The sequence below is a fragment of the Rattus norvegicus genome, chromosome 4, assembly GCF_021556685.1.
Source record: "Rattus norvegicus strain SHRSP/BbbUtx chromosome 4, alternate assembly SHRSP_T2T, whole genome shotgun sequence".
NCBI lineage: Eukaryota > Metazoa > Chordata > Mammalia > Rodentia > Muridae > Rattus > Rattus norvegicus.
Genome location: NC_141537.1, coordinates 145,253,901 through 145,271,705, shown reverse-complemented (window position 1 = coordinate 145,271,705; position 17,805 = coordinate 145,253,901). Strand labels below are relative to the sequence as shown.

Here is a 17,805-nt window from a genome sequence, read left to right as displayed (position 1 = left end):
CTGCCAAATTAGATTACGGTGTCTTTTGGTAGACACGGAAACCTTTTGTCTTCATCTTATCATATTTTAAGACCAGCATTCCCGAGCACTCGGGGCATTACATTTTCACCAATATTTGTAATTATGTATTTGTGTGGTTCCTCCAATAATGTTCACCCTTGAGGTTCTGAAGAGGCAGAGCCGTTTCTATTTCAGTTTTGCTTATTGCTGCCATCCAAAAGTGTCAAATGCCTGACTCTCAACACTAAAATATTTACTAGATGGACAGATGAGTAGATATTCAAAGAATGATTAGAGAATGATTGCACAAGTGACAGAAGAGAGGAGAAGGAAGGAAGACAGAGTAATGTGCCAGGAATAGAGGGGGAAGTTAGTAAGAGGGGAAGGTTTGAGAGGGATGAAGGAAGAGGAGACAGTGAAAAGAAGACAAAGTGGGGATGTGAATGTGATACACCAGTCAGATATATCCCTTTCTGTACCATTAAACAGAAAAGGAACAAAAATGTTGAAGGGGATCTAAATTGTATTTGCTAAGAAAGAAAGCATCGATGAAGAGTCAGGGAAACAACGGAAGTAGAAAAGACGCTTGGGAAACTGCACCTCATGGTAGGAGTTGCTCAATTCTACATGAATTGAGGAAATCTGAAAGCTGCAGTGGAGATTTTTAGAGTTTTGTCCAGGCTGGGCATAAACACTAGAAGGTCTATATAAGTCTGTAACACTTTATCTAATATTAGAAATGCTTTGTGGGCTGGAAAGATGTCTCAGTGGTGAAACAGTAAGAAGACTTGCTGTTCTTATAGACGATCCAAGTTAAGTTCCCAGCACCTACAGAGTGAAAGCTCTTAAATTGCTTATGACTAAAGTTTCAAGTGATGATACCCTCTTCTGGCCTCTAAAATCGTCTGTAGTCATGTAACATATACATATTTATATAAATAAAAATTAAAATGAAAAGGGCTTTGCATTAGTTAACTGGAAAAGATCTCCATCTCTCTTTCATGTGTGGGTGCACATGGAACAAAAATGTCCACGGAATATGAAGATGAAGTAGGAGGTGTGAAAGGTGAAAAAGGATTAATTTTAGTAGACACCCTTAGTGTCCAATAGAGTAGAAGGGTCAGGAAGGAGCTGGCTCCCTTGCATTCCTCATTAATAATCTGTGCTATTAAATCCAAAGAGATGTCTGAAGTTAAAAATTAAGTTCTTTGCCTTTTATAGCTATTCGTTGTTGGCAACCACAAGGACGAATTATTCCTTTGGAGTACTGATTTTTTTTCTTTCTTTCTGAGAATAGAGAAAGCTAATTTTGAATACTGAGAATTCTTTTTTAAAGCATGCATATGAATTTCAGTCTCCCATATGCATTTTATCTAAAGAAACTTAACAGGTAGTCCCTTTCTTTGTAGCTAGTAAGATTCAGTGCACAGCTTTCATTTTGGATTCGTCATGACAATGATTTTTCTTACTCAGGAACCCTGGATAAACCATTACCAAATCCAGCTTCCTTGATGTCTGATTCTCATCTGGTTTGCATCAGAACCATGCAGTGTGCTTAGTGAAAGTACATATTTGGTGGCTTTAGTTAGCAATGATGTGATTTGAAATTCTGATAGCAATTCCCCACATTTTGCAAATAACTTGGCATTTCTGAATGTCTATCATTGTATACCTTGTAGCACCTTATCAGAGGTCACAGAGAAGTTGTTTTTCTCTATTTAGCATTTTGAAGACTTGGTTAAATTATACAGGACTACCAAAAAAAATGGGCATTGTATTCAAATGAGAGAGAGAGAGAGAGAGAGAGAGACAGAGACAGAGACAGAGACAGAGACAAAGAGAGACAGAGACAGAGACAGAGACAGAGAGAAAAACCTCACCCAGGCATATCACACAAATAGACAACTGTCTCTATTGCTTTATTGTTTTGTTTGTTTAACTACACGCCTGGGGTTTCCAAGGAGAGGCCATAGAAGGCTTACAATAGTGACTGTTGCCCTTCAGTTCAGCGTGGAGGTGGAGATTGTCAGATATTTCCTTTCATTCAATATTTCTTGAACACTGTATTTATGGAGTGAGCACAATCTTTTGTTTTTTTCTTTTATTGGATATTTTTTAAATTTACATTTCAAATGATATTTCCTTTCCCAGTTTTCCAGACATAAGCCCCCTATCCTATCCCCTTCTCCTTCTTCTATAAGGGTGTTCCCCTCCCCATTCACTCCCCTACCCCGATATTCCCCTACAATGGGGGGTCCAGCCTTGGCAAGACCAAGGGCTTCTCCTTCCATTGGTGCCCAACAAAGTCATCCTATGCTACATATGCAGCCAGAGCCATGTGTCAGTCCATGTATAGTCTTCAGGTAGTGGTTTAGTCCCTGGGAGCTCGGGTTGTTTGGCATTGTTGTCTTTATGGGGTTGTAAGCCCTTCAGCTCTTTGAATCCTTTCTCTAATTCCTCCAACGGGGATCCCGTTCTCAGTTCAATGGTTTGCTGCTAGCATTCACTTCTGTATTTGACAAGCTCTGGCTGTGCCTCTCAGACGATCTTAAATTAGAATAAAACTCCCATTATATCCCGTCTGTGCTGCTGGTGGTATTTCTCTTCTTGACTCGAACCTTAAAACACATTCTTTCAAGAACATTTGGTCTTATACTTCCATATCCCCATACTCTGTAGATTTTATCACATTAAAAGATAGTATTGAGGCTCTACTTTAAAGATAACGAATGTCTCAAAGATACCTCAAGTCTTCCCTGAATACTAAATGTCACACAAGACATTGGTAGGAAAGCCTTTGAATGTCCCCCTACAGTGTCTTTGCAGTCATGGCATCTAATATACGAGAACTGAGTATTTCCTCCCTCCTTTCCAACTCATAATAAATCACCAAATGCCATCAGTAAAGGCTCTGTGTGAAGCACCTTAGCTAAGATTTTTTGACTTATCACCCAAGCTACCACCAATTAATTACCTTACAGAACATGACAACAGTTGAAGGTAAAGTGTGTGATCTGACTGTGAGTGGTTTTGAGCCAGGCATCTGGGTGGACAGAGAAACAGTGTTCTTGAGGATTTCTAAAGATGTCTACGGTATTCTTTTTGGGGCTAAGAAAATAGCTTAGTTTGTAACATACTTGTAAGCCCAAAGAACTGATGTCAATCCCAGTACCCAGGTAAAACTCTAGAGCACATCCTCTTAGTATAGAGGAGAATGAGATAAGAGAATCTATGGGGCTTACTGCCAGGAATGTATGGCCTAATTAGTGAGTTCCACCTAAGGGGAGACTGCATCAAAGAGCTCTAGAGACTTTCTGAAGATGACACAAGGTTGTTCTCTGGCCTTTGTACACACACATACACACTCCCTCCCACACATACATTATTTCAGAGCAGTAATGACTTAGTAAACTAGACTTGTTTATCTCACTTGCATATTTCATATTTGCTCCCTTTTCCCCTTTGTACTTGAAACTGTAAATTCTCATCTCTCCTTTCAAGTTCGAACCAATGCCCCTGTATGCTCACGTAATAAATGCAAATTTGAAACACATACGCACCATATAGACTTTTCTGTACTTCATACACTTCATCTCATGTACCGCTGTCTGGCTCATACATTTGTTGCCATTTTTCTTTGTTTTGAGATGGAATCGGACTGTGGTGTCTAGTCTGGTCCAAAATGAGCAACTCTACTCCGTCAGCCCACTGCACCCTGCTTGGTCTACCTCTGTGCCTTTCTTCTCTTTTCCACTTCTCTTTCAAAGGCAGTTTGATTTCCTAATGTTTTACCTTACTCATTCCTGACAATATGAGTAACTGATAAAAGATCCTGAATAAGCCAGACATTTTCTTTTTTAACACATAAATCACTTGATCCTACATCTATCATACCCTCCTAGAGAAACTCCATCCAGATTCCAAATGGATGTCTACCACCTTTGCTCTAATCCCCATATGCCTAGGTTTTATAAGACAGCATGGCAGTGCCTAGTGACACCACACTTTTATAATAATCCCATTTTCTTAAGAATCAGATGTATCTGTTACCCTTTCTTGTTTTTAGAATCCCTGAAAGGCCCACAATGACAGAGTTTTTAGTAAAAGACAGCACATGAGTGAGCTTCCTCTTGTTTCTCCCTTTCTACCTGTACCGTCTATCCCAGCACTAGATACAGAGAAGATGCTTCAGATATTTTCCCTTAATAGATGACAAAAATGAAGCTGTGGAAAGGCAACCAATTTGACTGAGTCCATGTGACATCTGAGAAGACAAGCAACACTGGTTCAAATATCTTCCTATTTAGATAAGCAACTTTGGGTCACATTTTCAAAGATGAAAACATGGATAGGTAACTGTATTGCATGGAGACATGTTGCATGTCAGATCACATGGTATAGAATACATGTAGATCAAGGCTGGTCATCCCACAATGGCAGGAAGTAGACTCACCCATTAAGGGGCATTCTCAAAGACCTGATTTTTCTAACAAGACCCTATTTCCTAACAATCCATTCCCCTACAGACCTGTCTTTGGAAGTTTGCAAGCACCCTCATGATTCCCACTATCTCTCAAAGTGTCACTGGAGTTGAACCGAACTTTCAACACATACTGTATCAAACTAAATCAGATACCACTCTACTCCACCCTGCCTCAGTCTCCAGGTTCTGAGGTTATAGTGCGTGTGTTCTCATCGATGGCCATTAGCATGGGCTATGCTGAGCTCAGCAAATTCTAGAGCTCGATGTAGTTTTCCATATTTCAGAATTATCTCCATTCAAAGGAATAGCTTGTAAGCATGCATGCACGCATGCACGAGCCCTCTGAAGATGTATTAGATAGGGGCTAAGAATGTCATGTGCTCACACACAGAGACACACAGACACAGACACACACACACACACACACACAGACACTCACACACACAGACACACACACACACCGTTATTAGGAATGCTCACGGATGAGTATGCTGGTATCAAGAAGCCACCAAGCGCCTTATTTCACCTTGCCAGGCTTGCTTTTAAAGAAGCCGTACTAAATATAGACGGCCCAGCAAATCTCAATGACCTACTTAATAACACTTCCTCTTTGTGCTTCCAACATTTCTTTTATAAAGAAACCAGTTTGTATAACTAAGGTGTTCTTCCATGCGCTAACTCCAGATACATAATTTTAGATTCATTTCTGAGTAGATGGAGCAAAACCCACATAATTTAGAAAAATAGCAACCAATTTTAGTACTTGGGCTCTTTTTTATTTACTAACATTTAAATTCCCCCATACCACTATTCTTTCTATGCAGTCACTTATCATGTTGCTTTGAGAACATACTTGAAAAAAGCAGTTTGAAGGTGAAATGTTTTGTTCTCATTCAGTTTGAGGATGTAGCCTGTGATGATAGGAAAGCATAGTGGTAGGAGCTTGATACTGCTGGTTACAAGGTATGCATCCAGAATCAGAACAACAAACTTTGGCACTAACCCACTTTCTACATTTTATTCAGCCTAGGACTCTGGCCCATAGGGTAATATAACCATGTTTTGGGTAGGCTTTTCTCCCTCTGACAATCTTCTAGAAACCCCTATGCTGCTTGTTTCTGCGCATATTAGAAACACTGTCAAGTTGACCATGGAGACCAACTGTGGTTTCCCTATTATGCAGCTTAACTTCTGACATACTTTTTGTCAAACTCTGAATGAGTGAGAGAACAATCTTCTATTGGATCCAGTCATATTGATTTTGGAAGGCACTGGCATGTGGAATTTGATCTCAAATGTCTATGCTGCTAAGTTTCGCTGTAGCAAATATCAACCCCAAATGAATATCAAGTCTTAAGATATTGGCTGATTCAGGTTTCTGTTGCAGCTAAACAATGACTATTAGAAGAAACAGAGTAAGTGGCAGCAAATGAAAATCAAGAGTGCAAACAGACAGGAAGGGACGATGGGATGAGAGAAAAGGCATCACAGAAATCTTTGTATTCCATAGGAGTTGTTGACTACATGGAAAAAAAAACACTGAAAAATGTAAAAAAGCAGAAATGCACAAAACTTGCCCTAGATCAGTTAATTCATGAATTCTAGAAAACAGAGTCTCAGACATAGGAATGTTTTACAAGGTCCCATGTGTTTCCAACATTCAGATAAAGTAAAAAAATACTTCTCTGATATTCCTAGCTGTTAAAAATGGACTGTCCTGAGAGGCTTTGCCAGAGCTTGACAAATACAGAGGCAGATGCTCACAGACTGAGAATGGGGCCTCCTATGGAGGAATTAGAGAAAGGACTGAAGCAGCTGAAGAGGTTTGCAACCCCATAGGAAGAACAACAATATCAAGCAACTAGACTTTCCTGAGCTCCCAGGGACTAAACGACCATTCAAAGAGTACACACTTTGGGACCCTTGGCTCTAGCCAAATATGTAGCAGAGGATGGCTTTGTTGGGCACCAGTGGGAGGAGATACACTCGGACCTGTGAAGGCTTGATGCCCCAGTGTAGGGGAATGCCACAATGGGGAGGCAGGAAGGAGTAGATGGATGGGTGGGGATGCACCCTTATAGAAACAGGGGCATGGAGGATGGGATAGTGGATTTCCAGAGAGGAAACCAAAAATAGGATAAAAATTGAAATGTAAATAAAGAAAATATCCAATAAAAATTATGGACTCTCAAAAGCTCTTACAACCTTGTAAAACATTCCTATGTCTGAGACTCATTTATCCCATAAAATAATAATAGATGAGGATGATGATGATGACGACGACGACGATGATGATGATGATGACGATGATATCTAGGGAAAACATATTCCCTGCGTTTTCTTATTTTTTTGGTTCCTTTAATTTCATATGCTAGCTTTCTTATTTTCTATGTAAAGCTCTTGTGGATAATTATGAGCTAAAACCTAAAATAATGCTTCATTACACATATATATCACAACCCCATTTTTAAATAAAGACCTTTTCCCATATCTCTTGCACTGAAGCATCATTAACTTAAATCTAGCTGATGAGAAGTAAGGACACAGCAGAACATGTGACAGACCAGAGGACTGTCCTCCCTTTCCGTTTTATTAGCTCCTGCTTTATTGCACTGTCACAAGGTGGGGCCTGAGAGCCACAAACACCTCTGAAATTTCTCAGATGCTTTCTTTCCTATTGCTGTCCTCACAAGGGCTTGGCACATATAAAGATAGCTTCTTCTGTCTTGCACCCCAGAAACAGCATGGTTATTTTTTTGTGTTATCATTGTTGGCATTGTCATGTGTCCTGGAGAACAAAGGACATCACTGTTGTGAGGCCAGGGACTTTTACAGTATTAAATTTGAGAATTATTATATAGGATGACTTTGATTTCCTTCCTAGCAAAATATTTCTTTTCAATTTTTTTTCTTTTATTGTAAATTAACTCTTTTCTCATAAACTACATCCTGATTGTAGTTTTCCCTTCCTTTTCTTCTCTCAATGTCTTCCTCTTCCCCGCCCCCACCTGGATCTACTCCCTTTGTCTCTCATTAGAAAAGAAAAAGAAAAACAGTCTTCTTAGAGATAACAAGCAAACATGCCAAAATAAAACATAGCCAACTGAAGCGAAAACTTTCATAGCAAAGTTGGACATCGCCACCCAACAGGAGGAAAAGGGGCCCAAGAGCAGGCAAAACACCAGAGACCCACTGGTTCTCACAGTGAGGAGTCCTGTAAAAATAACTAAGCTAATAGTATATATGCAAAGGACCTTGTGTAGACCCCTGCAGCCCCTGTGCTTGCTGATTCAGTCTCTGTGAGCTCATATGGATCTTGCTTAGTTGGTCTACAGAGCCATGTTCTTCTGGTGACCTCCATCTATTTTGGCTATTACAGTCTTCTCCCTCCTCTTCCATAGAATTTCCTGAGCTCTGAGGGTAGGGCTTTATTTGATGGAGACCTCCAATGTAGACTCTCTGTCTGCATAATGTCTGGCTGTGGGTCTCTGCATCTCTTCCCATCAGTGTCTGGAGAAAGCCACTGATGATAACTTGATAAAGCACTCATGTATGAGGAGAGCAGAATATTATTAAGAATAGTTTTATTGATTTTTTTCCTCCTTTGTGTTTTATTTTATCCTCAGACTCTGGACTATCTAGCCTCTGGTTCTTCTTTATCAAAGTCCTGTTGCATATAACTTCCTTCTCATGGAGTTGACCTTTAGTCAAATGAGACACTGGTTGGTTACTCCGACAAGTTCTATGCCACCCTTGTTTTTTTTTATCGTTTTCAGACAGGACAGAGCATAGGTCAAAGGTTTGGCTAGGTTGATATGCATGTTCCTTTTTCAGTAGCCGTCAGAGTACCTTCTTGTTCTTTTGTACTTATTTTTAGAGATGATACTTAAGTAAATTGCCCATAAAACAAGATGGCTATTAATTATTTACTTATCTGAAGTGAAGCCCTTTGGGTTTTCATTTAATTACTTATTTACAAGTGAAAAACAGCTTAGAAACCCACAACACATTAACCAAGAACATGAATTTTATATTTTTCCTCTTATAAAGCTATTTTTAATTTTAGTGATCACAAATGCATAGGCTTGAAAAGCTCTCTCTATGGTGAATAGAATTCTTGTTCCAGTGTTTTTTATTCTGTTAAGAAACAATGCTGTGTCTGGCAATCCTGAGGTTGTAAATCTTCTCCAGTAGAAAATATAGAGAATATTTCTAATGCTCTGCCAAGTCCTTTTTCTGGTCTCTGTCATTGTGATTTAGCCCCAGAACTCATTTCTGCTCTGTTCACAGAATAGCCTCTATCTTTCCCAAAGACTTAATGCTTTAAGAAGTACTGACTTACACTGCAATCTGATCTCATTGGACAAGATCACCCTTTTCCACTTTGCCCAATATGGCCTGGAGCATGCTGTGTTAGCCTACTGATTTTATTTTTTTTTATCAAAGGGGTTTATTGACATAAACCCTAATAATTATAATGAATTGTTAGTAGTAAAATGTAGTAGATTGTTAGCAAAATATATCAGAATTTTAGCTGTGACACGAAAAGATCTCTTTGCTCCTATGAATTAGACATTGGAGAATAGACTTACTTCTACCATAAACTTTTAGCAGGCCTAGACTTCTCATGATCATCATCTTCCTGTTCAAGGATCAGCATATCTGGTGTTTGAGTAGAACCAAGTGGTACAGAGCTGGAGGTCCAGTTAGTTACTCAACTGATATCTGTCCATACATGATCTTGCATTAAAAGCTGAAGTCATGTGTTTCTTAGTTGCTTAATTGAGTTTAAATTTACTTTTCTTTTATTTACAATCTGACGACTATGAAAAAGTTTCTTCTTAAAAATATCATCTCATCCTCCTCTAGACAGTAAAACCTTTTTCCTTCTCACAAGGTTTGCCCTTGTGAATCACATTGTCTGATCTAGCAGATTGTCCATGATTGATTTGGATGGACATAACAACCAGAATGTAAATTCACCTTGATAGTAGTAGTCTGAATATAGGGAAATGTTTATTTGCTATGCACCAAAATAAGAACTGTTCATAGTATATGATATCCAATATATTAAGAATATTTAAGGGGTTGGGGATTTAGCTCAGTGGTAGAGCGCTTGCCTAGCAAGCGCAAGGTCCTGGGTTCGGTCCCCAGCTCCGAAAAAAAAGAAAAGGGGAAAAAAAGAATATTTAAATTTAGATTAAAGCTGAGCATGGGAGTACAATACTATCTAGGGTAATATAGTGATATTTTGTCCCAACAAACAGAAGAAACAAAACAGGAAAGAAAGGAAGAAATAGAGAGGAAAAAAAGATTGAATAAAGAGAGGAAAGAATGAGGGAGGGTGGGAGTGAGGATTTAGGTACAAAATCAAATTCACTGTGAAAGATGTCTATGTGAGTTAGCTTTGAAGCTGCCAGTGGGCCGCTAAGCAACCATGGCTCAAGGCCAGGTTATGAAAATGGCAATTAATTCTGAAGCTCAACTTCCTACACAGGTTACAGGGCAGTTTCACATACGTTTACAGAAGGTTTAGGGGCTGCATTCAGGACAGACAATTATATTTTTGATAAAGCAAAAATAAATGGTATTTCTCGGTGAAAAAGAATCTTTCACTGCCACATGCTGCTTTACAATATTCTGTGCTTTGACTGTGGTGTGGGAAACTGAAGGTTGCAATAACAAAAGCTGGGTGGATTTTTCCCTAAATGCTGCGTTTAATGAGAGAAGATGACAGACGATAGGGGGGAAACACTTAGTATAGTAGAGAACAAGAGACCCTGAAAATTGCCTTTATTTCAGACAAGATGACTATAGACTTTCTTAGCTACTCAGAAAACACTACTGGAGAATATAGAGTACCAAGAATTTCACATCCTCTGAGAAGGGTACAAATAACATTCTAAAATTCTGGAAGAGCATCTTGAACTCTTATGCTCCAAGCTATCTCTCTATCCCCATGTGTCAAGCCATATTTAAATACCTGCTTCCTGCCTCTAAGAAAGCAGTTGTGCATTATATCAGATGGCACAATTTTTTGCCATATTAAATACCTACGTGATCTTGAGTAAATATATTGAGCTCATAGGCATAATGTTCCATGATACATAGAGGAGAATAAATTCTTCCTGCCTCTCAAGGGACATGTGTCTGCTGTATTACCTCAAACTGCATTGGTAATGTTCTTATGCAATGTTTGTTGTCTCCCAACATTTCAAGAATCTGAAGCTGTGGCCATTACTATATTGTCTTGACTCTAAGTCAGCAATAACATTCTACTGGTATCTCCTACAGAGAATGTGATTACAAAGATTCAGAAAGATCTGGGTGACTGATGAAGGGGAAAACTATACCACCTTTCACAGCAATAGTTCCAATCCTAGTTTTAACCTATTGTTTCCATTGAATAGCCTAAACACTTTCCTCTGCTAGGTGCACATTGTGTGACAATTCAGAATAACTCAAAGGTAACACCTAGCAGCATATAATAATAATATAACCAACCATATAATTGATTGTGGTTTTCCAAACTAAATACATTCCTCTTTTCAACATAGTTCTTTAATACTTCTTTAGGACAGTGTTTTATAAATGTTCATTCACAAAAGACCATAAACACATGCATCAGCCAGCAGCGTGTGAGTGTATTCTTCATGAAAATACAGATTATTAGTCATCGCATTCAATTTGAAGAAGAGAATGGAATATGGTGAAGTTTCACCAGAGCTCTATAGAGCTCTGAGGTCAAATTTTGGATACTGGAATGTAAGCAGTAGTAGTCCAAGCACCATACTCTGATCTTAAGACTACTAGGTAACATTCATATTATTTGGGGATCTGCAGACAATACAAATTCCCAGGCTTCATCTTAGATCAGGAAAATCAAAATCTTGGGGTGAGTGAGTGGGCTGTCCTTGTAGGAAACAGTAACTTGTGCTCAAGGTAGAGCCCACCTGCTTTTGCTGAAGGGCCTTGCCATGTCAGGTGTGGATCAAGAAATGGTTCACGCCTTACCTGGGAACCTTTGAGGAATCAAAATTGTGGTTTTCATGCTGTTCCAAATAAAAGATTTCACATTTTAAGAAGATGTCCATATTACTTTTGTACATTATAATTAGAGAAAACCTGGGGTAGGATGGTGTTTTCTAAAATTTCCATCAAAACAAATATATAACCTCCTGGCAAATTCTCTGCAAATTGATGAAGAGGGTCTGGGATGATTTTACAAATTAAATGTATGATATCACTTTCACATGACAATATCGTCATGCAGGATAAACATTCACTACTTAAAGAGCAGCTCCTAGGTGCCACTTAACTTTTGAATACTGCTTTGTAGAAGGGTGTTTCAACCATTATGTATGATACTTGGGACCAAAATTTCCAAGAAGTTTGTTCTGTGCAGCATAGAGCACATTTACCAACTTTCTTTGCCAGTCTTCATCAAATACCAATAGATAACTCTCCATTTAACGATTATGAATATTTCTAGACATTTCCAAATGTCCCCTGGGAGGGTAAAACTTTCTGATTTCCTGTTGAAGGCCACTGTTCTAGAAAAACAATCACAATTTACACTGAGTGAAGAGCATACTTCTCAACTGCTTTGCTGCATGAGAGAAAAACCATGTGGGTTTTGTCTTACTCCTGTACTAAAGCTAGGGGAACAGAATATTAAAGCATTAGAAATACAAGGCAAGAGAGAAATCTTTCAAAAAGTAATTATATTAGAAGAAGGAGAAAACCCAATTTTTGGCTAAGGTTGGATGGCTCTGTAAGAAGGCAGCTTTGTGGTTTCATTGGCTCCCATTATTCCAAATTTGCTGTTTCCTGCTGGTGGTTTTGTATGTGAATTCTCAGGTCTTTCAGCCATCATTCTTCTTTGTCGTGGTGGTGATGACTCTCATCTCTCTGGAAATGTAAACCCAAGTAAACCCTTCTATAAGTTGTCTTGATCATGGCATCTTATCACAGTAGCTAAGGAGATACAAAGGAATTTCACCACTGGCATATCAGAGCAGAACTAAAAGCAAGCAAGCTTCATTTCCACAAGGTAAGCACTGAGGATGGAAATAACCCATCTAACCACTGAACTGAGAATAGGTCCCCTATTGAAGGAATCAGAGAAAGAACTGGAAGAGCTTGAAGGGGCTCGAGACCCCAAAAGTACAACAATGCCAAGCAACCAGAGCTTCCAGGGACTAAGCCACTACCTAAAGACTATACATGGACTGACCCTGGACTCTGACCCCATAGGTAGCAATGAATATCCTAGTAAGAGCACCAGTGGAAGGGGAAGCCCTGGGTCCTGCTAAGACTGAACCCACAGTGAACTAGTCTATGGGGGGAGGGCGGCAATGGGGGGAGGGTTGGGAGGGGAACACCCATAAGGAAGGGGAGGGGGGAGGGGGATGTTTGCCCGGAAACCGGGAAAGGGAATAACACTCGAAATGTATATAAGAAATACTCAAGTTAATAAAAAAAAAAAAAAAAGAAATAACCCATCTGAGACTTTTAAGGTTGTGTGTGTGTGACTGCAAAGTCAGAAATGGTGGTTGATAAAGGCACAAATGTTTCACATTAAAGAGACTTAATGGATCAAGAAAGTGCATGGACTGTGGAAGAAGCCACTATTGAGGGAGAAATTGGGATTGTAGAAGAGAGAAATCAGGGTTTCCTGCCACTCAGATCAAGAGAATAAAGCAGAGATGATTTTTCATAGTCAAGGGACCCTTCTCTCCTGCCACTGAGAGAGGAGGATGACAGTATATATTATGTTATAAAATATTTATATTAACATATCTGTACAGTAGAGGAGGAAGGTTCAGGAGGTCATACATAAAAGTAGGTGACAGTAAATCACAGTGTCCACTAACTCCTGGAAAATGTTTACAGAATTTGGGAAACAGGTTCAGTTAAGGGATGGAGGAGGAGGCAAGTTACATCATTTTATTATTAACTACTAGAAGGAAAAGAACATACACATTGGGTCTGACATTTATCAAATAGTGTAGGTCTAGAAAAATATTTTTCAAGAACTTCTCTTGTTTTCCCCTTGAAAATTTTTTTGTGATATTGGTGGTGACCTGCTGATAAGGACATTTCTGGGAACCCAGACCTCACCCTACCAAAACTTTTTAACAGAATGCTGCATGAAGATGTTTGAGAACTACTGCCCGATAAGGGTGTGTGTAACTTCTCCAATTCTAGAATCATCCAGGCTCTTATACAAATGTCATATTTAGAAATACAGCCCTCAAGTTTGTGAAGACCAATACAATTTTAAAATATTGACCTGAAATACAGACATGACAAGACCTGATAAAATGTGATCACATTCAGGTATGTGTTTCCACATGAGTAAGATTTTAGTGTAAATGGGTTTATTGGAGGACCAGAACCATATCTGGAGGGATTTCTGCCAAAGATGGTTTATTAATTGACCAATAATTACAAAGCTATTATTGTATGTTTTGTGGAAATTTGACTATCTTGTAATAAGGGATAATCACAAAACTGAGTAAGACACAGACTAGACTTCAGAATGCAGAAAAGATAGGAACAATCTGTTAGTAGAGTAGAGTGATGGATCTAAGAGGGTGTAGGGACTCCCATGAGATAGCATCATCAGCAAATAGCCCCGTCACCATCCTTGTGCAGTAAAGCAAAATTCATCCCTGATGGCTTTTCTTCAAACATGGCCAACACTGTGGAAAGTGGTACACTGGCTAGTGAGATGTCTCAGTGAGTAAAGGCACCTGTCTCTCACATTTGACTTGCTGAGTTCAAAATGAAGCCCATTGATAACAAAGACAAGTCCAATCAAGTAAAAAAATAGGCCAAAATCTTACTGATAATTTTTCAGTACTGATTTCAAAGATAACTATATACTATATTGCTAGTAGACACACTGTGCAAACATAGTCTGTTTTTATAAGCAGACTCATGGATACATATGTATGGTAGAAAAAAGAATAGAAGGACTAGTCCAAACTGCTATTCTACAGAAAAGAGATCAAGTTCTAGCTAGTTTTGACTAGTGAATTTATAGTTTGTGAGCAGCAAGAAACCAATGTCTGCCCCAGACAGCATCTGTAGAATGCTTTCCTGTCCCTGGCAGGAGGAATTGGTAGGAGCACATGTCCCCATGGGAATCTATCAACTCACTGTTATGTGCTAACTGAGGTTTCATCCATATGGCTTACTGTCTGATTGGGGACTTCAGCACGGAGAAAACCCCAAACAAACAAAAACAGCAATAAGTTGCTAGCAGGAAGAGCAGCAACAAAATTGTAACAAGCTTGAAAATCATGGTCCCTAGAGCCATGTCCCACACCAGGAAGCAGGACTTGTACAATCAAAGCACCTTGTTAGTTGAACTGAATTGTCCACAGACCACAGAATAAATTCTTCTGGAAGTGCTGGGGAATGCATAGGTAGCTGTCTGAACTCATTTCCAAACTGGGCCAAGCAAGAGACCTCAAAGTCTTCCCTGAATTTAAAAATAGGAAACAAACCCAGGAAGTCGATGTATCTAAAATCAAGCACATCTGTTTTAAAATCTGTTTCAGAATCTTTATTTTTGACTAAGACAATATCCTTTTGGCTCAGAACCAGAAGAAACAAGGCATGCTGAAAATAACTGTTAAACTGCTTTGAATTCGTTAAGAAGTAAGAGGCCTTACTAATATGAAATGAATGCCAGGTGACCGTTTCATTCTGTTCAGGATTGATTCCAAAACTGGATATTCTAAACCAAATCATTGAGAAGGCATAGAGAACTTGAGAAGGCCAGAGAGAATGGCTCAGCTGGTAAAGTGTCTTCCTCACAGGAGTAAGGATCTAAGTTCAAATCCACATCATTCATATTAACGGCAGACTTGGTGTAGTGTCTGAATCTCCAGAGTTGAGAATGAAGAGGGGTGGAAGCAGACGTCCCTGGAGCTTTTTTGCCAGATAGCCTAGCAATAAGTTAACCAGATAGCCCTAGGTTCAGTGAGTGTCCATATCCCACAAAGTAAGATGCGGAGTGATTACAGAGGACACAAGTATAAACTACTTGCCTCCAAATACATATAGATACATATATAAACACATCCATCCATACACACACACACACACACACACACACACACACACACACACACACAACACACCACACAGAAATGCATGGCAAAGCTATGTGTATGTGATAGGCCCTTACCTATCATCCTATTAATTGAGAGGTAGGGGCAGGAGGAATGCTGGCAAGTTTGAGGCCAGTTTGGGTTACATAGTGAGTTCTAAGCCATCCTGAAGTACATAGGCTGTCTGGAGACAAGAATGGAGGCAGAGAGGAAGAGAAGAAAAGGAAGAATAAAAAATGAAGATATAAAGGCCAAAGGGACACAGCCAATGCAAATAAAAGGATTTATTCATTATCCAACAATCTCTTTGTAAAATAAATTTATGCGACTATGATATACACATAAGTTCACATATATGTGTACATTTATAACTGTGCATAACTGTTATATATTGCGATATATGTATTTAACAAATACATCTCCTGAAGATACTTTATGGCTTTCATTCTATTGCTGTGGGAGGCAATCATCAAGCCTTCCCAGTCGAGTCAGGAGCCACAGGCAAGATTCTCTGGAGCAGAAATGGCTAGCTTGGACTTGGTGTTACTTCCTAGGATTCTGAGCACTCAGACAAGAAGTAGGGCTTCTCGATGTGATGCTCTTGCTTCCAGATGAAAGCAAATGGCCATCAACTACAAACAGCAAGTGCTGGAGAGATAGATAGGCGGCACATCAAAGCCAAGGCTGTTAAGCAGCAGGTGGGTCACTGCTGGGTACAGTAATGATGAGCTGTTCCTGCTGAGTGGTGGGACCACATGAGGAAAGGAAGCTCAGATCCTTCATCCCAAGGTGGGAGAGAATTAGCTCGGAAAAACCAGGTGGAACCACACTAGGGAGAAATGAAGTGTGTGCTTGCTGCTGAAACTGAGATCTTATTGTCTCCCACAGTCTCTCTCCACATTCAAGCATGCCCCAAATCTGTTCTTTACCCATTGCCTCCCATCTCTTCCACTTGAATTAAATGGACGTTGACCTTTCTCTGTAAATGGACAGCTAGTGAGTGAATACTTCGTGATTTTGAGGGACAGAGATCTCTTTGTTATTTATTCTGCTTCATTTGAATAAGCCTTCAAATTTATAAAACGTAGTATTTGCTTAAGTATCATAACAAAGTAGGTTGTGAGTTGAATTTAGTCTGAAGACCATATTATAACATACGTATGTATGTATTTGTTGTTGCGACTTGGGTGAGTAGGTACTTGCTGTAACACATGTTCAAAGGACAGAGGAGGGCTTTCAGAAGTTGACTCTTCACTTTTACCATGTGGAAACTACAGATCAGACTCAGGCCATCAGGTTTGGAGGCACATGCCTTTACCCACTGATCCATCTCATGGGCCTAATGGCTATTTTCATTGAGACAGAATTTTTGACTGAACATGGAAGTCTATGTTTCTGCTAGAATGAATGACTATTAAGTTCCAGGACCTGCCTATCTCTAATCCCCAGTGATGGGATTCCAGACACATCTCACCATCACCCTTGAAAGAGTGTTAGGATTCCAAACTCAGGTCCTCTTTTTTCCATAGCAAGCGTTTATGAACTAGACAATTTCCTCAATCCATAATTTGCCAATACCTGACCTAAATGTTCAGAGTAAAATTTGAATTATATATCACCATTTATCACTTACTGAGTAATAAAGCCCAGCAGATATGCTCTCCATCTCCTAGTCCAACCTCATAGGGTTCTTGATCTCTTCAGTCCTCCTGCCCATGTGTAACACTAACTTCAAGAGAAATGAATCCCGGCCAATTCCATACCCTTCCTCTGCAAAGCCTCATTAGTAATTTAACTTTTCTATGTTCATCTTTCAACCGTGATCTAAAAGAGCTCTTTAATTTTTTTCTTGTTACTTCCTGATATTCTTGGGTATCTGGCCTCATTAATTGCTACATATTAAGAATCTAACACTGCATATATTCTAACACCTGCTCTCAATAGCTTACGCATTCCAGGAAGACAAATAGCCAATGTCAATGCAAAGTTCTAAGTGGAATCAGGGTGCATAGATAAAAAGCCTATTTGCTTATATATTAATTATCCTTTATACAAAGTTTAGTTTTCCATTTTCGAATATGGCAGTCTAAAGTGGAAAATTCCCAAACAAATACTCCACATGCTTAAGGTCACATCTGACAAGTCTAGTCAATCCCACCCATGACATCACTTTTCTGCCTCTGGTTTCCACAATGT

The 17,805-nt window shown here is 39.3% G+C and overlaps 1 protein-coding gene across 3 annotated transcripts in view; it reads right to left on the bottom strand.

Annotated features, from left to right (window-relative positions):
- Grm7 (glutamate metabotropic receptor 7) overlaps positions 1-17,805 on the bottom strand; it is an 890,093-nt gene that overhangs the window by 522,630 nt on the left and 349,658 nt on the right.